Raw genomic sequence first — 21,382 nt, 5'->3', positions numbered from 1 at the left:
TTCCCTTTTAGTTTTGAGAACTCCTGGGCCCAAAGAGAAACTACTTCAACTGTCTGTACTAATGTAAAATTATACCAACAATCTACTTCACTTGAATGACTACAGATTTCATTATGTTTGTCTGTAGGAGTAGTTGAAACACTAATTTTGGTTGCTTTTTTATGAGTAGTTCCGTTAATCATTCGGCAAACTATTTTGATTTCTTCTCCTACAGTTCCCTGAAGCTGCCAAGTTTTTTGTTTTTCCCATTCTTGCTTTGTATACATTTGGTTTGCGTGCATGACCACAGGCAGCAGGTTTAAATCCTTTAAATCAGAATATTTCTCCCATGAGTCCAGTGAACCGCATAAAGGCTTGCAACCATATATCTTCTCTCCTATGAATAACTTCCCAACTGGAGGCTACAATTATGACTGTAAAAAAACCAATTTTCTGGGTTATACTTGCGTGCCACCCTGACATTTTCATTTTGTTCGGGTAAACTTCAATTTCAGTTCATCATCACCAGGGGTCACTTTCTGATGAAATGCTCACAGCTTGCTCAGTTGTCTGGCACACTTTTCTGTGCTTTGGAAAAGCTCTGAGCTGCCGGGAGAGGCGGCACAGGTGATCCCGCACCTCAGTGGCTCTGAAATGCAGCGATAGCTGTAAAGCTAATGTCAAAAGCAGAAGGAAAGAGGTAGAAATACAGCCAAAACTCCATGCCTTTAATCCTATTTCTTTATTCCTCCTGTCTCGAGAGAGACTGGAGAGCCTGTTCACAGAAGGGAGGCAGGAGCAAGAGGGGCGGAGCCAGCTGTGCTGCTGACTTTATTCATGGGAAGGGAAAGGGGAGAGCTAGGGGTGGACCCGGGGTAACCAGCCAATCGGACTCTGTTTCGGGGGAGTCCGTGCTACTTTCAAGTTTTACCCGCGCTTAGAACAAAGGGGATTCAGAGCACATGGCAGAGACAAGTCCGGGCATGCCTGGGCAGTCCTGGGGCTGGGCTGCACCTCGGGGGCAGGCAGCAACAATTCCCCATTTTTTTTCTTTAAAGCTGGGCTGTAACCCTGAGTAACTTAAAGTGCACAAAACAGTAATAAAACAACAGTGCAAAACATAATTGAAATCCACCGTCCCTACAACTCCACACTACCTAAGATGTCTTTAAAATAGTCCCCCAGTTAGAAAACTCAGGAGGTTAGTCAGGACATCTATGGTATGGGGTATCAGGATGAGGATCTACAAAATAAAGTACAAAATGTGAGTGCAAAACAGCATAACAACATAGGGGATTAGCATCGAAATTCAGTGCAAGGGGCTCAAATGGAGGTGCAAAATCAGGGTTTTCCTTACGGCGTTGTAGTGGTTTGGTCCAAAATACTCATTACTGTTTATCTTCTGTGAGATAAGAATTAGGAGAAATGCAAAGCAGGCACCAAACTTGAAAGAATATAAAGAAGGTTATTAACAGACCTACAAGAAGAAAAAAAATTATACCACACCTTCAGAACTCTTCTCCTCCCCCCACCTTTCTCCCTTCTCCAAGTGACAATGTAAAAAGACAACCCTTCAGATGTTCAGCCTGTTTACCACTTCCATAATAACCTTGTTCAGTCCATTTAGGAAGAGGAGTCTCTCTGCTCGCATGTGAGTCCCCCTCCCACGACTTGCAGCTTTTCCCACAACTGCTTTCGAGGGTCCACTCTTGAAGTTTCTTGGGGTACAATTTTAAGGTTGAGCCGTTCAGAAACAGAAGTTCTCTTCACCCATCTCTGGGAGCATTTCATCTCTAAGAACAGAGGCCCTTCTCCTTCCCTGGGAGCAAAGGGCCTTCCTCATCTTCATCTTTAGGACTATCTCTGGGAGCATCTCTAGGAACTGAGGTTTTCTCCTTTCCCATTTGGAGCCAAAGTCCTCATCGCTTCCATCTCTCCCTGTCCAAACTTCTCATGAAATTACAGCTGTGTCAGCATCTGCCTATCTCAGGACAGGTGCTTTTGCTTACAAGTTGAATTGAACATTCCCCCCCCCATGCCTTCATGAAATTTCAAGGGGTACTCTGATATATCATAGCTTTACAACAGAATTTCACCTTTAAGCATCTCCTCTTTCTCTTCCCTCAGGTTTTCAGCTCTTCACAGCACTAAAAGGGTTAATCTCACCTAGGCCTTGCAGCTGCAATGTGGCTTATCACTGTCGGTCACATGACCTCTGCCTGACAGCGGTGCAGCTTTAGCTGAAATCTTGGCCTTGGCCGCAGTGGGGGGGGAGCCGAACCACTCCGGCTGCCCACAGCCCTGCTGAGGGGGGGTTCCGTGGGCAGAACAGGACCCATCAGCTCCAGGATGGCCGTGGCCCGGCCCGGCCTGGCCCGAGCAGGGCCTGGGCCGTGCCTGCTGACCCCCCCCACAGGCCCCACAGCCACCTGTCCCAGCACTGGAAATGAGACAGAGAGGCTCTGCCTCGGAGTTTCTATTCTTAAGTGTGCATCGCAGAGGCAGTCACAACTTTAAGCGGCTCACAGAATTGTCCATATTCAAACTGGCCATCTGATAGGTTCTATCAGGTCATAGAGGAAGCTGTAAGCACCCCTTTGCAAGAACATCACTTCCGGGACTATGCTTGCTAACCCATGACAGGCGTCTCCTCCAGGAGGCAGTTTTGACCTCCTTGACCTTTGTGGAAGTGTCATAGGGTTTTACCCACTTGCTGGGTGTCCAGCTCAATCCTTGAGGGGTGGATACACTGGCGTATCCACGTCCCCGAGTTATAAGTTGGTACGATCCCTGGATTTTTTGAGTCTCTGGGTCCCAGATCAGGACCTCTGGATTTTCCTTCAGCTTCTGTCTCCTGGTGTTCTGGAAATGACGACAGATCGGAGAGTTTGGATCCTCAAAGAAGCCGTTCAGGAAATTTATGGTAAACAGTGCTTTGCTGAGTCTGAGAACAGGTGAATTGAGTTTGGTGGTTCCTGATTGTTGCAGTGGCATTCATTTAAGAGTTCGATAGGCACGTTCAACAATGCCTTGTCCAGTTGGGGAGTGAGGAATACCTGTGACATGCCGAAATCCCCACTGATGGCAAAAGTTTTTGAACTCCTGAGAGATGTAAGCAGGCCCATTATCAGTTTTTATCTCCTCAGGTACACCGAGCACTGCGAGAGCTTGGACAAGATGTTTTTCAACATCCTTAGCTTTTTCGCCAGCATGTGCAGAGGCATACATGGCACCAGAGAAGATATCGATGGAGACATGAGCGTATTTTAATCTCCCAAATTCAGGGAACTGTGTAACATCCATTTGCCACACTTCACCACTATTAATGCCTCTGGGATTAATCCCAATGCCCAGTGATGGAAGCTGAAGCTTCAGGCAGTTGGGACATGTTGCCACTATTGCTTTTGCCTGTGTCTGCGACAGGTGGAACATGCGGATAAGGGCAGGAATATTTTGATGGTACATGGCATGGCTCAGTTTTGCCTGTTGAAAAACTTGGGGGAGCTTTGGCAAGTCGGCTGATAAAACTATGTCTGCTGGCATAGCCAGAGCATCAGCTCTACGATTACCCTCTGCAATAAATCCTGGCAGGTTTGTATGTGACCTCACATGCATGACAAAATAGGGATGCTCTCGGTGAGAAACCAGATAAATTAGCTTTGAGAGCAGATCATAAATTTTCTTGTTAGAAACTTCCTTTAGGAGAGCATGTTCAGCCCTAACTGTTACTCCAGCTACCTATGCTGAATCAGTGACCAAATTAAAGGGTTCTTTGAACCTCTAAAATGCTCTAACAACAGCTGCTAGTTCAGCTACTTGTGGTGATCCCTGGATTACCTTGACGTCAGATTCCCACTTTTGCGTCTTTGGATTTTTCCAAGTAATTACTGACTTTTTAGATTTTCCCGGGCCATCTGTAAAAATGGTTTGAGCATCAAGGGGTTTTCTACTTTGAATTTCTCGAGGGATGAAAGAGAATGCCAGATTAAGCAATTCATTTTTTGGGTAATGATTTGATATTTGGCTTGAGTAACTATCTAATGCAAAGTGTAGATTCATATTATTTTGAAGTAGGTGATTGTCTTGGTTTGAAAGACAGGTGTCTGCTAAGGAAGGCAGGAGCCCCCCTTGGAATGGCCGATGCCACCCCCTTCCCTCCGAGTTATTATAATTTTGAAATCAAGGGGCCTTTTAGGCAAAGATGTGGGAAATAGGAATAACAGTTCTTTACTATTATATATCTATATGTGTATAACAAGTCAAACAAACAACAATAACTGGTGGCCTGGGATCCTGGGAAGGGATGGAATAAAGGCTTCACAAACCGCTGGGCAGCCGATCCCGGTTTCCGGCCGGACCCTCAGGAACAGCAGGCTGGAACGGCAGGCTGGAACGGAAGGGATGAGCACAAATCCCGGGTGGCAGACGCGATGTATCCAAACGGGGAACCCCCCGGAGGTCTGGGCAGGCAGGGTGAGCAGGGCTGCAACGTAGAGAAGTCTCGAAGCAACGGCGGGGCAGGGCGGCCACAGCCCAGATCCCAGCAGGGCGGGGAAGGCGAGCTTTGGGATCCCGGGGCTTCTCCAGCAGAAGGGAAAAGCAGCCGAAGAAAGCAGCCTCCCTCTCTGTCCGAACGCTGGTGACCGACTGCCCACACACCCAGGTGAAACAAAAGAGCAGCCAGCTCTTTTGTTTTTCTTAAGTACCAAGAAATTTGCTCCCCTAGAAACACGAATGGGGAAAATTCCATTAACAGAAAAGAAAAAAACCAAGAGAGCTCCTAAAACCCCAACATTATCCACCCCGAATTTTTCCCATACTGTCATGTTACATGAAACTTAACCTTTTTAACCATATAAATACATGCATCACCCAAATTATATACATATATACATGCTGATACTGATACAAGTACAGAGCCATGGGTAGTTCACCCGAAAACAAGGTCCCCTTGCGGTATGCATCGGGTCTCTCCATCCTTTTGCATCATCCACCAGATGCAACCTGGTCCCTGAGCGAAGACAACCCCATGGATGGGTCTGTCTTTGCTCGAGGAAGACTTTACCCAAACACTTTTTCCAAGCATACCTCTCATGTGCACCACTGGAACCTTATCCCCGTCTGTTGTTTGTAGGGGTTCGGATTGGGCAGGGCCTGCTCAGCTGGTGGAGCCTCGGTTGTTAACTAACCAGGTGGCTCTTGCTAAATGCACCTCCCAGTTTTTGAAAGTCCCCCCACCCAGTGCCTTCAGGGTGGTTTTAAGCAATCCATTACGTCGCTCAACCTTCCCAGATGCTGGTGCATGGTAAGGGATGTGGTACACCCACTCAATGCCATGTTTTCTAGCCCAGGTGTTTATAAGGCCATTCTTGAAATGAGTCCCATTATCAGACTCGATACTTTCAGGGGTACCATGCCTCCAAAGGATTTGCCTTTCAAGGCCCAGGATGGTGTTATGGGCTGTAGCGTGAGGCACAGGGTAAGTCTCCAGCCATCCTGTGGTGGCTTCTACCATCGTGAGCACATAGCGCTTGCCTTGGCGTGTTTGAGGCAGTGTGATGTAATCAATCTGCCAGGCCTCCCCATACTTGTATTTGGACCACCACCCACCATACCACAGAGGCTTCACCCGCTTGGCCTGCTTGAACGCAGCGCATGTCTCACAATCATGGATCACCTGGGAGATACTGTCCGTGGTTAGATCCACCCCTTGATCTCGTGCCCACTTATAGGTGGCATCTCTGCCCTGATGGCCTGCGGCATCATGGGCCCATCGAGCTAGGAACAACCCCTCTTTATGTTGCCAATCCAAGTCTATCTGGGACACCTCTATTTTCGCAGCCTGATCTACCTGTTTGTTGTTATGATGTTCTTCGTTAGCCCGGCTCTTGGGGATGTGAGCATCTACATGACGGACCTTCACGGATAGCTTCTCTACCCGAGTGGCAATGCCTTTCCACTCCTCAGCAGCCCAGATTGGTTTTCCTCTGCGCTGCCAGTTTTCCTTCTTCCACCTTTCCAGCCAACCCCACAGAGCGTTGGCTACCATCCATGAATCAGTGTAGAGGTAGAGCTTTGGCCACTACTCTCTTTCAGCTATGTCCAGAGCTAATTGAAGAGCTTTGAGTTCAGCAAATTGGTTCGATCCACCTTCTCCTTCAGTAGCCTGTGCAACTTGTCGTGTGGGGCTCCATACAGCGGCTTTCCATCTCTGGCTAGCCTCAGTGAAGAGGGCGTATTGTCTTTTACTTTCTGGTAGCTCGTTATAGGGTAGGGCTTCTTCAGCACGTGTCACCTGCTCCTCTTCTTCTTCAGAAGATAATCCAAAAGTCCCACCTTCTGGCCAGTCCGCAATTATTTCCAAGATCCCAGGGCAACTTGGGTTTCCAATTCGGGCGCGTTGCGTGATGAGGGCAATCCATTTGCTTCAAGTAGCGTCAGTGGCGTGATGTGTGGAAGGAACCTTTCCTTTGAACATTCACCCCAGCACCGGTAGTCGGGGTGCCAGGAGGAGTTGTGCCTCTGTGCTGATTACTTCTGAGGCAGCTTGGACTCCTTCATAAGCTGTTACAGCGGGGAATACTGTAACACGCATATATCAAACCAGGAGTCCCGTGGAAAAGAAATATATATATATACAGATTCTTGCTAGACATTTCAGAGATGTTTATTTCTCCAGCCGCATGGCCGGAGCTCTGCCGAGGAACCCTCACAGTCCGGCCTGAGGGTAACGCAACCGGGGGCTTGTCACCACAAGCCTCGGCGTGCCCTCGGGCAGAGGGGACACAGCGTTAGCCTCCACAGCATCCTCGCTGGACGGCTCAGTGGAATCAGCGAATGGGTGCGTGCGCTGGCTCCTCCTCAGAGGAAGCACGTCGTCGGGCAGCCGATGATCAGGTTCGCGTTTGCCTGGAGGCAAAGAAGGCGGGAGGGGCTTCTGGTGTGAGTTCCAACAGGTTTATTTGCAGGAGGGACCAGGGACCAGCAAAAAGCGCCGAGGAGATGCAGGCTAGCCCCTTTATGGGGGGGTGGAGTAAGGCAGGGAAAGGGAAAACAACCAATGGGGTACAAGCAGAGGGGAGGATACAATTTTTCAGAACAAATGGGGAAAACAGGGAGGCAGGGAGTCATAACAGGGAACCAATTAATAACTACAAAAGGGAGAACTTTCTGGAACAGGGGGAGGTAATTTAGGATTGGGAGCCACCCAGGGGGAGGTAACCTAGACCTCAGTGATCTCTTCTGGTGACTGACATTTGATGGTTTCAGCCCGAGAGCAGGCTGAGCCACCCCAACATGAGGGTCCTTGCCCACGCAGGGAAACACAAAACAACCAATGGGGAACAAGGCTGACCAGGGGCTCGGGAAACCCCGTGTCTGTCCCCTCAGGGCCCCTCTCCCAGGGCTACATGGCAGGAGGAGGAAACCCCGACATTTCACCCGTTTATTTTTAACAAAAGAGATGTAAAACTTAACATTGAAAACAAAAAGGACAGTTTCAAAACAAAACAAGCCACCCTCCTGAGTCTTTAAATGTCCAAACAGATTCTGTGGAACATCTTAAGGCTGACAGAATCGAGACAGAACTCTCTGAGCATGCTTTGTGGGGAAACTGATGCAGGAGAGGGTTTAATTTCCTCCCTCCCTATTACCGCAGGCCTGGTTCCTACGGTATATCACTGTGTCCCACAGCCATAAGGAGGAGGAGGAGAGAAGATCCAGCAGCCAGGAATTGTGCAGCAAGATTGATTGATTTAATTATTTTACAAACTCTTTTATAGACTTTTTTCTTCATAGTCTAATTGGACAAAGGACCAGCCACCCCTTGGGGGTGATTGGCCAAAATCCTAAAACATCCATTGTCAAAATATTTTCCTACTATACCATAAACAAGACTTTTCAAGGTTGCAGGTGGCTTGGTTGTTTACATTCCCTGCTACCTCTTCTGCGAGAGAGAAAAGTCTCTCACGGACTTAGAAAATAACAAGAAGATCCTCACTAACAGCATTTTTGTATCTACAATTTCCCCTTTTTGTTTTATAAGATAACAACCCTACTATTAATCCTAAATAGAAATCTACATCAGTTATTAATTCTAAATATGTCCTTAAGGCTTTAACTATCTGACTCCATAGCAAGAAAATTAAAGTTCAGTCTCTGCTTGTGGAAGGACCATCCCAGTCTCTGCTTGTAGAAGGACCATCTGCCTGATGGTTGACATCCTGGTCATCATCAGAAGAGTCATTAGGCTGATGATCTACATTCTGGTCACCATTTGGATGGTTGGCGTTCTGGTCATCATTGGGAGGTTTCCTGTTCTGCCTCTGGTGCCATAGGTCAGGGCGAACGCATTTTGAAGGTAGCCAGCGTATCCCAGTATCTGTGGAAACGCAAGCATACCCACGACCCCAAGCGATAAGCTCATGAGGGCCTTCCCACTGGTTAGTGAGTAAATTCCGTACCCAGACTTTTGCCCGGGGCAGTTGTGTGTCGCCTGCAGACTGCAATGAGAGAAAATGATTCAGAATAACAGGATTATTTGAATATTGTGGTACTGTAAGGTGATTAATTGTATACAAAGCTTTTGCTAGTTGGCTCTGTGGGGTTTCTCCATGCATTCCCCTTTTCTGTTTGTCCAAAACATGCTTCAAGGTACCATGAGCGTGTTCGACAATGGCTTGGTTAGTAGGAGAATGTGGGATACCAAAGGTATGGTCTACACCCCATAGGTGTAAAAACTGCCGCGTCTTCTCCCAGGCGTAGGCAGGACCATTATCGGTTTTCACAGAAGCTGGCACGCCCAGGACTGAGAAAGCCAATTTCCAATGGGCAATGACATCATGGCCCTTCTCTCCAGTGTGAGCAGTAGCCCACATAGCCGAGGAGAAAGTGTCAATAGACACGTGCACATATTTCAGCCGACCAAATTCAGGGATGTGAGTTACATCCGTTTGCCAAATCTGCAAGGCTTTTAGCCCTCTGGGGTTTACCCCTGCTGGCAAAGGCGCAGCGAGTCCATGACAGTCAGCACAAGCGCTGACAATGTCGCGCGCCTCGGTTGGCGTTAAATGAAACTGCTTCTGCAGGGTATGTGCACTTTGATGGAAGAAACCGTGCGATGCCTTGGCTTGTGCAATTTTGTCAGGCTGAGGCCCTACCCAGGCAGGGTTGGCCAGCATGTCAGCCCTGGCATTGCCTTCTGTTAGAAACCCTGGTAAATTGGTGTGGCTTCGAATGTGCAGAATGTAATACGGATGCACTCGAGCCTGAATTGCAGACCACAAGGTTTGCAACAGCGAAAACAGAGCCACATTGTTCACCTCCTTCAGAAGTGAACAATCTAAGCGTTGGGTGATATCTGCTACATAAGCAGAGTCAGTAACCAAATTCAAAGTTTCCTGTGAGAATCGCGGAAAAGCCATGGTAACAGCCCTGAATTCAACTGAGCAGAGTCTGACTCGGATTGGTGTGTTAATGAACCACCACAAGGCAGTGTAGGATACTGTGCACCCTTACGCACAGTGACCCCTGCTAAAAATTTGTCCCAATCAGTACGCCCCAAGCTGCCAACATGTCCCGTCCCCAAAGGTTAAGGGATGTGGTAGTAACATAAGGCCTAATTGTACCTGGGTGCCCCTCTGAGTCCTTCACCACCACAGGCCGTTTGCTTAAATAGCTCTGTGTGGTTCCTCCTAATCCTGCGATGGCCGATCCCACAGGGGCTAAAGGCCATGACGGAGGCCATGCAGAGAAGGAGATGATAGTTACATCAGCCCCCGTATCAATCAAACCGCGAAGCTGAGTCCGGGGCGGACGGGTTTTCGGCAGGATCAGGGTACATGTCATCTGTGGCCTTTGGTCAGAGATGTCTGCAGTCCAGAAGGCCTGTGGAAGTCCCGTAGATCCACTGCCGTTATCTTTGTGAGTTTATTGTTCTATCCTGGAGACACAAGACTTAAAAGGCACTAATTTAGCAAGGCAGGTCCTTTCAGGAATAGTTACAGGGGGTTTTTGCGTGGAGACCATAGCGCAAATCTGACCTTTAAAGTCAGCGTCAATAACTCCTGAGTGCACTAAGATTCCTTGATGGGCAACATCAGGTTTTCTCACCAGCATTGCACTGGATCCCTGGGCTAAGGGTCCATATGCATCCAAGGGAACCTTATAAATGCCGCTAGAGTCTAAGACAACTGTGGCTGCGGTGTGGACGTCAAAACTGTCTGATCCCTGGGTGCCGTCTGATCCCTGGGTGCCATCTGATCCCTGGGTGCTGTCTCTAGGGTGGCTGGGTAGGCCTGTGCCTGTACCTGTGCCACTCTCTGGGGGAGCGACTGCATCGGAGAGCAATTCCCCCTCCTTGCACCCCGGCGGAAGTTTCCCGACAAAGGCCGGCCATCGGCATGAGTCTGGGATCTACAGCAGTCCGAGCAATGCCCTGGCCTGCCACACCTCTTGCACTGAGGGATCGGTGTGTTCTCTTTTTGGCTTGGCTTAGGCCGCTTCCGTTTATTCGCCTGTTTTGGTTGCTTTGGTTCACGACCAGAAGATGCGTGAACAGGCTGCAGGAACGCAGCCAAAGCAGACCTTCTCTGGTTCCCAGATCCCACCTTAGCGCAGGCTTCGACCATGTCTGTTACCTCAGGATCCCCTGGTAAGGCATCTATGATTTTTCTGCACTCTTCATTTGCGTTATCTCTCACTAACTGCCTTAACAACAACTGTCTTAACCCGTTATCCTCAGCCTGCTTCTCGAGAGAAGCAGCGACTTTCTCTACAAAAGAGAGGAATGACTCTGATTTGCCTTGAACTATTTCAGTATATCGCTTTCTGGGCGCAGATATCTCTATGGTTTTCAACAGGGCAGCCATGCTGACCTGTTGAGCTTGCTTCACAACGCTAGAGGACAAGGTACCCCGTAGACTGGGATCCGAGAAGGGACCAGTCCCCATCAAAGCATCCATTCCTGCTGTCCATCTAGGATGGGCAGCAGGGAGCTGCATATTTGCTAATGCAGCCTTGTCGGCCAGCTTTCTCCAGGTTTTCTCAAAAACTGTAAATTGTACAGGTTGAAATAGAATTTGACCTAAGTGTCTGATATCAAATGGAGAAAGCAAATCTGTATTTATCACCCTTATTATCTGCATAACCTCAGCAGAACCTAGCCCATATTGTGCCACCTTGGATTGGAGGTTCTGGGCAACTTTCCAAGCAATTACCTCATGCTTGTCACGCTCGCCAGAATCTGGGAGAGCCTTATACACTGGGAAAGCTTGGATGTCCCCTTTTGGGGGACCACTACCATCCTGAACTTCTGGCACAGCCTATGGATGGAGTGTAACAGCTCCCCGGTTATCCCCAGAATCCTCAGATCTATTTGGCATTCCAAGTGTTTCCAATAACCTCAAGTCACCCTCCTCCAATGCTCGCATCTTAACTGACTCTAAGAAGCGATTGTAGTGGGTTGGGCGCACTGTTACCGTGCAGTCCTGAAAGGTCCAAGGGGGAGACAGGCGCAGCCTTTTCCTTCGCCGCAAGGCTACAGCCGCCTGACGACTTGGGGCCAGAACCTCATCTGCCTCACTGCCTGACAATGAATCATCAGGCAAAGGCAACTCTGAGGTGCTGGGAGTGAACAGAAATGGACGGAGAGGGGCACTTTGGCTAAGTTCGCTAGAGGCAGAACAGACAGCACAGACTGCAGCTGCCTGCGCTTCAGTTTGAACAGCAGCCTCTTTACGGGATGCTGTCTCGGCCGGTCCCGATCGAACCGGAACTGAAGCTGTTGCCGCCGTCTCTGGGGCTATGGCCGCGCTCAGCACCGCGCTTGTCTCTCGCACAGCAGCCGCGTTCAGCACGGTCGCCGCTTCCGCTGCTGTTTCTCGCACCCCGGCCCGCGCTCTGCGGCCGTGCCTGGTGCTGCCGCCCCTGGCTGTGTCTCCGTAGCCGCTGCCGCTCCCGGGTTTTCCTGCGGCAGAGCTGCTTCTGGGTTCGCCGCTGGACGCGCCGTTTCCTGGTTAGGAGCCGAGGCTCCCACGGGTGGCGCGGGTGGCGTGGGCGGCGCGGGCTCGGCACGCCCCGCACGGTAGGGTTGCTCTGGCATCTGGTGCTCTAGCAAGCTGAGCAGGTCCTTCATCCTTCGGGATGGGTTTGGTAGCTCTGTCAGCAAAGGCAGATGCTGTATTAAAAGGTCGATGGCTTGGTTCTGCGACTGCGCAGAACAGTCCAATGCCAAGGAGGGCAGCGGACCACACCCAGGCACTCTAGGGGCAGGCACACCCAGCGCTACGCCCGCTAAGAAGTTAGATCCAGGTGCATACGCAACCGAGCTAGGAGCCACTCTGGGCGTCCAAGTTGCTAAACCGCTAATCTGCAGGCCTGGATAAGCCATGGCCACCGCCGAGCTGAGCGGTAAGGCAGGCTGTGCGCCCTCCCGCTGCCTTGACCCCCCCGCCTCTGGCGGCGCGGGGTCCCTGGGGGCCGCGGAGTCCTGCGACTGTGCAGGGTGAGGCGGCGCAGGCTCTGCCTGAGGAGCCGGGGGGGTTTTTCCGAATCCACCATCATTTGCCCCGCAGCCCGGTCAGCGGGGTTCCCCTCAGACATTCCTCCGTCACTCATCACTGAAATAGGCGAGCCAGCTCTGCTGTCACAGTCGAGGTCTGTCAGCAGAATAAATAACGAATGCCAGGTTTTGTATAATTCTAACGCTGCCAGCTCCCCTGTCGGGAGCTCATGTCGGATAGCACAGCCAAGTTCCTGCCATAAGGCAAAGTCCAGGGCAGTATCTCTGTCCATGGAAATCCCTTTTAAGGTAGCCCGGTTTAATAATTCCCGAACTGAGTTTTCAGGAATGGAGGTGTGCAATATGCTAAACACACCTTTCCAGACCAGTACCACAGCGTCGTTCTGTGAGCTGCTGTTCGCCATTTCTCAGTCCTGTCAGACTTCCCGGTCCCGGGGGGGAAAGGGAACAGCGTACCTCTAGAGGAATTCGGCTTGGCTCGCAGCGTGCAGGACACGTCAGAGAGTGCAGATCACGTTGGGCAGCACCAAATATTACCGCAGGCCTGGTTCCTACGGTATATCACCATGTCCCACAGCCATAGGGAGGAGGAGGAGAGAAGATCCAGCAGGCAGGAATTGTGCAGCAAGATTGATTTATTTAATTATTTTACAAACTCTTATAGACTTTTTTCTTCATAGTCTAATTGGACAAAGGACAAGCCACCCCTTGGGGGTGATTGGCCAAAATCCTAAAACATCCATTGTCAAAATATTTTCCTACTATACCATAAACAAGACTTTTCAAGATTGCAGGTGGCTTGGTTGTTTACATTCCCTGCTACCTCTTCTGTGAGAGAGAAAAGTCTCTCGCTGACTTAGAAAATAGCAAGAAAATCCTTGCTAGCAGCATTTTTGTATCTACACCTCCCCCTTTTCATCCCCTCCTTGGCATCGGAGAGGAATTGTAGGGAAAGGGAATTGTATAGCGAAGCCATGGGGTGAAAAACGGATTAGGAATAAACTGGAGATGGGGTAAACTTAGGAAAGGGTTCATATTGGGTATAGGGTAAAAGGTGAAAGTAGGCTGTGGGTAGGGAAGATGCTGGGATGGATATTGTTTATAATTTTGTGCATAACGGCTGCCTTTGACTGGATTACCTCCAGGCCCAGTAACATTTGCTGCTTGTAAACCCTTCTTTCCTTGTACTATATCAAATTGTACAACTTCCCCATCTCCTACACTTTGCAGGTAATTTTTAGGGTTATTCCTTTTAATGGCAGTTCTATGGATGAATAAATCTTCCCCTGTATCATCTCGTGTTATAAATCCATAGTTGTTTTTTACATTGTACCATTTCACAGTTCCTGTGACTTTCGTGGCTACAACTTCTCTTATCACGTGCTTGCGTGTTTGTCGTGGCTGCTGGTCCCTCGTGGCCTCCGCCTCGCCGACTCTGACGTCTTGGCCGGACCCCCATGTTGCGGCTGCTGTGCGCCCTCCCAGGGGCGCTGCTCCGGCGCGTGTCTGGGCTCTGAGCGGCCCTACATTTCCATCGCCGCCGGCCCCACGGCCTGTGAGTTGTTCTGCTCTGCCAACTCCACGCTGCTTTGAGTGCGGCCCTGTTTCAGCTCGGCGTTGCGTGGCGTCTTGTGTTGCTATGGAAACCACCGCTTCTCCCTCCACAGAGCTCTCCGAGCCGTATGCTCAGAGCGGGCTTCCACACCGACCTCCGGTTCCTGGCCGCTCGTGGCCCACGACACCCGCGGCACCTGCAGCATTGCTCCCTCACTCGCGGTCGCACGGCAGGGGACCCCGAGACAGGGATGGGGTCAGCGATAAGGCGCGCGCTCCGGAGGGGGCTGGGCGCATCCAGGGCAGGCACCTCCGCCGGCACGGCTGCAGTCACTCGCTCCTGGGATGGCTGCCGCGCGGCCTCAGCTGCGGGACTATGGCCATCCTCTGCTCTAGGGGTAATGGGACCATAGAAATGCCCCTGAATGGCTTCACTGACCATGAGGGATCCACGCAAGGGTTCAGTCACTAATGCATGTTTTATTTGATCCCTTATCTCATCCCAGATCTCGTGCCAAAAACACTCATGACTAGTTCCAGGAGATTCAATATCAAAAGGTAAATCTCGAGAAATATAGAAGAAATTTTTGAAAATCCAGTTAAAAAAATGTTCTAGAACTCCTGGTTCCAATACTTCCTTGTTTTGTTGTTCAAGGATTCTTTTAACTTCTAGATACATTTTTTTCTGTGGCTCAGAGAGACATATTTCCCACAATTCTGCCATAGTCCAGAGAGAATATCCAAACCAAGGTGAGAAGAGAGAGATCTAGAGTGGTTTTTACTCACGAATTTCCTGTCCTTAGGGATCGGTGTCTCACCGGCAATTCCCCACCATTTGTTACAGCGGGGATACTGTAACACGCATATATCAAACCAGGAGTCCCGTGGAAAAGAAATATAAATATATAGATTCTTGCTAGATGTTTCAGAGATGTTTATTTCTTCAGCCGCATGGCCGCAGCTCTGCCGAGGAACCCTCACAGTCCGGCCTGACGGTCCTTGCCCGCGCAGGGAAACACAAACCAATCAATGGGGAACAAGGCTGACCAGGGGCTCGGGAAACCCCGTGTCTGTCCCCTCAGGGCCCCTCTCCCAGGGCTACATGGCAGGGGGAGGAGACCCCGACAATAAGCTGCCAAGATTTCTTTCTCTGTGGGAGTGCAGTTGGCTTCAGACCCTCTGTAGCTTCGGCTCCAGAATCCCAGTGGTCAGCCACGAGTCTCACCAGGCACCTTCTGCCAGAGGCTCCAGGACAGACCATTGTTCCCGGCTGCAGAGTAGAGCACATTCTTCACCTCTGGTCCTGTCCTGACTGGGCCAAGGGCTATGGCGTGAGCGATTTCCTGCTTGATCTGGGCGAAGGCTTGCTGGTGTTCGGGGCCCCAATGGAAATCGTTCTTCTTGTGGGTAACCAGGTAGAGAGGGCTCACGATCTGGCTGTACTCGGGAATGTGCATTCTCTAGAAACCTATGGCATGTAGGAAAGATTGCTTTTCCTTCTTGTTGGTCGGTGGAGACATTGCTGTGATCTTATTGATGACCTCAGTGGGAATCTGACGTCGTCCATCTTGCCACTTTACTTCCAGGAACTGGATCTCTCGGGCAGGTCCCTTGACTTTGCTCTTCTTGATGGCAAAACCAGCTTTCAGGATAATTTGGATGATTTTCTCTCCTTTCTCAAATACCTCCGATACCTTGTTCCCCTACACAATGATGTAATCCATGTACTACAGATGTTCTGGAGCCTCACCCTCTTCCAGTGCAGCCTGGATCAGTCCATGGCAGATGGTGGGACTGTGCTTCCACCCCTGGGGCAGTTGGTTCCAGATGTACTGCGCACCCCTCCAGGTGAAGGCAAACTGAGGCCTGCACTCCACTGCCAGAGGAATGGAGAAAAATGCATTAGCAATGTCAATAGTGGCATACCACTTTGCTGCTTTGGACTCCAGCTCTTACTGGAGCTCCAACATGCCCGGCACAGCAGCGCTCAGTGGTGGAGTCACTTCATTCAAGCCACCATAGTCCACAGTCAATCTCTATTCCCCATTAGACTTGCGCACAGGTCAGATGGGGCTGTTGAAGGGTGAGTGGGTCTTGCTGACCACCCCTTGGCTCTCCAGCTCACGGATCATCTTGTGGATGGGGATCACAGCATCTCGATTTGTCCGATACTGCTGGCGGTGCACTGTCAAGGTGGCAATTGGCACTCGTTGCTCTTCCACTTTCAGGAGCCCAACAGCAGAAGGATTCTCTGATCGTCCAGGCAGGATGTTCAATTGCCTAATGCCCTCTGCCTCCACAGCAGCAATCCCAAATGCCCACCTGAGTCCCTTTGGGTCTTTGTAATAGGCATTCTGGAGAAAGTCTATGCCCAAAATACACGAGGCCTCTGGGCCGGTCACAATCGGATGCTTTTGCCACTCCTTCCCAGTCAGGCTCACCTCAGCTTCCAACAGGGTCAACTGCTGTGATCCCCCGGTCACCCCAGCGATGGAGACAGGTTCTGCCCCCACATGTCTCGATGGCATTAAAGTACACTGTGCCCAGTATCAACCAACACATCATATTTCTGTGGGTCTGATGCGCCAGGCCATCGAATCCACACTGTCCAGAAAATGCGGTTCTCCTATGCCTCTCCCTGGCTAGAGGCAGGGCCCCTCTAGCCCTGGTTATCATTCTTTCCCTGGGCGTACATGCTAGAGGTCCCTTCAAGGGGATCTGACATATCATCCTCCCTTCTGTAATACCTGGCAGCTCGGTCACGGGAGGCTGAGGCTACTTTCATCTTAGCAGAACCCCCTCGGTTAGTGCCTCCCTCCTTGAGTTCACGCACCCGCGCTGCCAGGACAGAAGTGGGTTTCCCATCCCACCTTCTCATGTCTTCCCCATGCTCACACAGGAAAAACCACAGCTCAGCTCGTGGGGTGTACCCTCTCTCTCTAGCTGGGGGATGACGGGCTCTGCCTTGGGGGCCTGTGGCTCGCACTGGTGCCACACTGACCCTCCTCATCTCCTCCCTCATCTCCTCCCTCATCTCCTCCCTCATTTCCTTCCTCATCTCCTCTTTGAGGTCCTTAACCACAGCAGAGACATGAGCTTTCAGGAGACCATTGTCCATACTGTCATAATTCCTGAGCCTGTTGGCAACAGAGCCCACTGTTTCTCAGTTATTGTCAGCATCAATCCTTGAAATGAAGGTGGTGTATTGTGATGGCCCTAGCTTTGCCAGGTTCCACATCATCTGTCCTGTGCACCTGACCTTATTGGGGTCATTATCATGCTGGCCATCCCTCCCAAAGAGTACCTCTAATACTGCCACCTCTCTTAGCTGCTGGATCCCTTCCTCGAGTGTCTTCCACTGCATTCTATGATGGTACTTCTGCATTCTTTCTTTGTGAATGAACCTTTCTCTCACACTCATTAAGAGCTGCTCCCAGAGAGAAAGGGGCCCTGGCTCCCTCACAAATATCTGGTCCACACCTGGGTCCTGGGTCAACGATCCCAGATACCTTGCCTCGCCACTATCCAATTTCACACTTGTGCCCATAAGGTCCCAAACCCGAAGCAGCCAGGTTGTATAAGGCTCACGCCCCCTTCGCACAATGTCTTTTCGCATACCACGGAGACTGTCGTACGACAGGGACTCAGTGATGATTTCTGGCTCTGGCTCTCCTGCTGGTTTGAGGGCCCTAGTTCCCCATCATCATTAACTGGTCATACTGATTTGGTCTTATACTTCCTCCTCTGCACAGGGGCGACTGCTGCTGGCTGTGGTTGTCCTTGTGGTTCAGCTGAAACCTGGACGGTTGTAACATCTGTGGGTTCCACTGCTGCACCATCAGACTCACCCTCTTTGGGGCAGGGAGAGGGTTTTTCACTAGCTGAGGAGGTGTATTCCCTTAGAACTTGGCATATCTCCTGGCGCATCTCCTGCATCCCCTTCACCAGTACCCCCACCCAGTTTGGCTAGTCCGAGGTGGGCTGTTGGGTGGTATCAGGCTGTGGGGCAGGGTCTCTGGTGTCTGGGGTTTTGTCAGGCTCTGGGGCTGAATCAGGCTCTGGGGTAGGAACTCTACTCTCTGGGGACATGTCAGGCTCTGGGGTAGGATCTCTAGTGTCTGGGGCTGGTGTCTGGGTAGTAATCCAAGCCAATCTCAACTTATCCTTGAGTGCTAAATAGAGTAGGCCTACCAGCAGCAGGTGGTTAGTATTCAGAGGGAATCTAAACCCTTCGAAAATTGGTGGGGTGGGCCCAAAGAACTGGTTGAGGGGTTGGGGAAAAACTTCCCCTAGTGTCATTTCCTTACAGAAGGTACCATTGTTAACATAACCCCAAAAACATGCGCTCAGTGTGTGATAGCCGTTTATCCACGTGCCCACATTACGGAGGAAGTTAAAAACCCATGAATTCCTCACCTTCTTGACCGATCGTGCAAGTTGGATAACAGCAATGGTAGCCTTAGAGGACCCATGTTTAGGTAAGGAGCTGCAAAGGGGAAGAATATAGCCACGGCCACATGCCACCCGAACCAGGGTAAACTAGACCACATAGTGCCACCTAACAAGGTCCCTATATCCAGCACACAAAATTAAGTTGTCCAGGAACTGTTATTCCTTTTTCACCTCTCTCTCTTAATGCCCTCGAGCCTCACAGTAGGGCGCCAAGATCTGTCTTGGTTTTGAAAGACAGGTGTCTGCTAAGGAAGGCAGAAGCCTCCCTTGAAGTGGCAGATGTAACCCCTTTCCCTCCGAGTTATTATAATTTTGAAATCAAGGGTATTTAGGCAAAGATGTGGGAAATAGGAATAACAGTTCTTTACTGTATATATATATATATATATATATAACACCAGTCAAACAAAACAACAACAACTATGGCAGTGACAGCAAACACAAACCCAGTCCCAGCCTTCTCGGCTGTCAGGCCCTTTCCCCTTGGGTGCAGTTCTGCTCGCAGCCGGCAGGGGCGCTGGCGGCTCCCGGTGAGCAGGGCAGGTGCGATGGTTCCCCCGCGGCTGCAGGGGGCGCTCCGGAGCGAGCTCGGGGAGCACGCGGCACTGGTGCCCCGGGATCCCGGGGAAGGATGGAACAAAGGCTTCACAAACCGCTGGGCAGCCGATCCCGGGCTCTAGGGAACAGCAGGCTGGAATGGCAGGCTGGAGCGGCAGGCACAAGCACAAATCCCGGGTGGCAGACGAGATGTATCCAAAAGGGCAACCCCCCTGGATGTCCAGGCAGGCAGGGCGAGCACGGCTACAACACAGCGAAGGCTCGAAGCAGCAGCGGGGCAGGGCGGCCACAGCCCGGCCTCCAGCAGGGCAGGGAAAGCGGCTTTGGGATCCCGGTGTTGTTTCCAGCAGAAAGAAAAACGGCCGAAAAAAGGAACCAGCAGCTCCTTTCTCTGCAGCTTCTCTCTCCTGGCGCTGAGAGCAAACTGAACCCACACCCAGGTGAAACAAAAGAGTAGCCAGGCCCTTTTGTCTTCTCTTAAGCACCCAGCGATTTATCGTCTTAGTAACAGAATGGGGGAAAATTCCTTTAACAGAAGAAAAACTAGATCTCTTAAAACCCCAACAGGAATATAATAACATTTTGAATTACCCAGGACAATATCTAAATAAGCATTGAGGAATATTAATGAGGAAGATTCCCTGCATAAGAAGCTTGTCTTCTGAATGAACTAGACAGATAAATATGGACAAGGGAATAGAATAACAAAAGATGTTGTAATTTATTAAGGGTCATAGTGCAGATTATAGTAGAGCTATAAACATAATCCAGATCTCCTAATTCCCATTCCAGTGTTCTGTCATTTACATCTAAAGGATATCACTGCCTAAACAATGGTTGAGTACCTCTGCTATAAACTGATTGCAGGGGACTGTTCTGCTCAAATAATTATGGCAATACGTAATCCATACTTACCATTTTTATTACTGTATGTTGGAAAAATAAATAAATGAACGACCACTGTATTCTAAGTAGGGGTCCAGATTGTAGATTGAAGGTTTGATACAGCTGCCTGAATATATGTATCTAATAATTTTAAAATATTCTAGATTTCTGAGAAATTTTCACAAAAGACTTCTTCTCCTCTGGACAAGTGTACCGGTTTGGCCAAATTTAGAAATATATCCTGTGAAAGAAGGCAGGTTATAAACCACCCCTCCCCCACCAGGTTTGGGAAAAAAGAAACTTTTTCCTCAAAGGAAAGTGAAAGAGATAAAAACTATTTATTTAACAAACACACGGGAAAAGGAAAATAATGCTAAATAATAAAATCTCTCGCTGTGGAGAAAAAACCTGGGAAAGTGTTAGAATCGTCCCTTTGGTCTCCTCAGAGCTGGGGCTTGGCCCAGGGCCAGGCCCTCTGCACTCGGTGGAAAGTCCTCTCAATGTGTTCTAATACTGAAGCAGTCCAGTGAAAAAGGGAGAAAATCCGAAATTCCGGGGAAGGGGAAAAAAAATTCAACTCAGTCTCTCTCCGGAGAAAAAGAAGCTGAATAACTGGCCAAAAGCTGACTGGGAAGCCGCAAGCCGGTTGCTTCCTCGCTTCCCTGCCGCAGCTGAAAAAAAAGTCGCTATCTCTATGTGTGACATTGAACAAGTTGCAAACTACTTTGAGAAAGTTTTGCTCAGTTTTCCTTCCCCCTCTCAGGCTCAGTTTAAAGGCACAGAAAGGCACAAGAATTAATTTCTGGGTGTAGTGGTTTGGTCTAAAATACTCATTATTGTTTATCTTCTGTGAGATAAGAATTAGGAGAAACGCAAAGCAGGCACCAACCTTGAAAGAATATAAAGAAGTTTATTAACAGACCTAAAAGAAGGGGGAAAAAAATTATACCACCTTCAGAACACTTCTCCTCCCCCCACCTTCCTCCCTTCTCCCACTGACAATGTGAAAAGACAACCCTTAAGATGTTCAGTCTGTTTACCACTTCCATAATAACCTTGTTCAGTCCATTTAGAAAGAAGAGTCTCTTCTTGCTCGTGCTATGAAAACATTATCACAACGAGACAGCCGCCCACTTCCAAATATTGTTCAGTCCATTTAGGAAGAGGAGTCTCTCTCTGCTCGCATGTGAGTCCCTTCCCCCGACTTGCAGCTTTTCCCGCAACTGCTTTGGAGGGTGCACTCTTGAAGTTTTTTGGGGTACAATTTTAAGGTTGAGCCGTTCAGAAACAAAAACAGAGGCCCTTCTCCTTCCCTGGGAGCAAAGGGTCTTCCTCATCTTCATCTTTAGGACTATCTCTGGGAGCATCTCTAGGGACTGAGGTTTTCTCCTTTCCCATTTGGAGCAAAAGTCCTCATCTGGTCCATCTCTCCCT

The sequence above is a fragment of the Corvus hawaiiensis genome, chromosome W, assembly GCF_020740725.1.
Source record: "Corvus hawaiiensis isolate bCorHaw1 chromosome W, bCorHaw1.pri.cur, whole genome shotgun sequence".
NCBI lineage: Eukaryota > Metazoa > Chordata > Aves > Passeriformes > Corvidae > Corvus > Corvus hawaiiensis.
The sequence above is the reverse complement of the archived record's forward strand: the minus strand, read 5'-3'. Positions refer to the sequence as shown.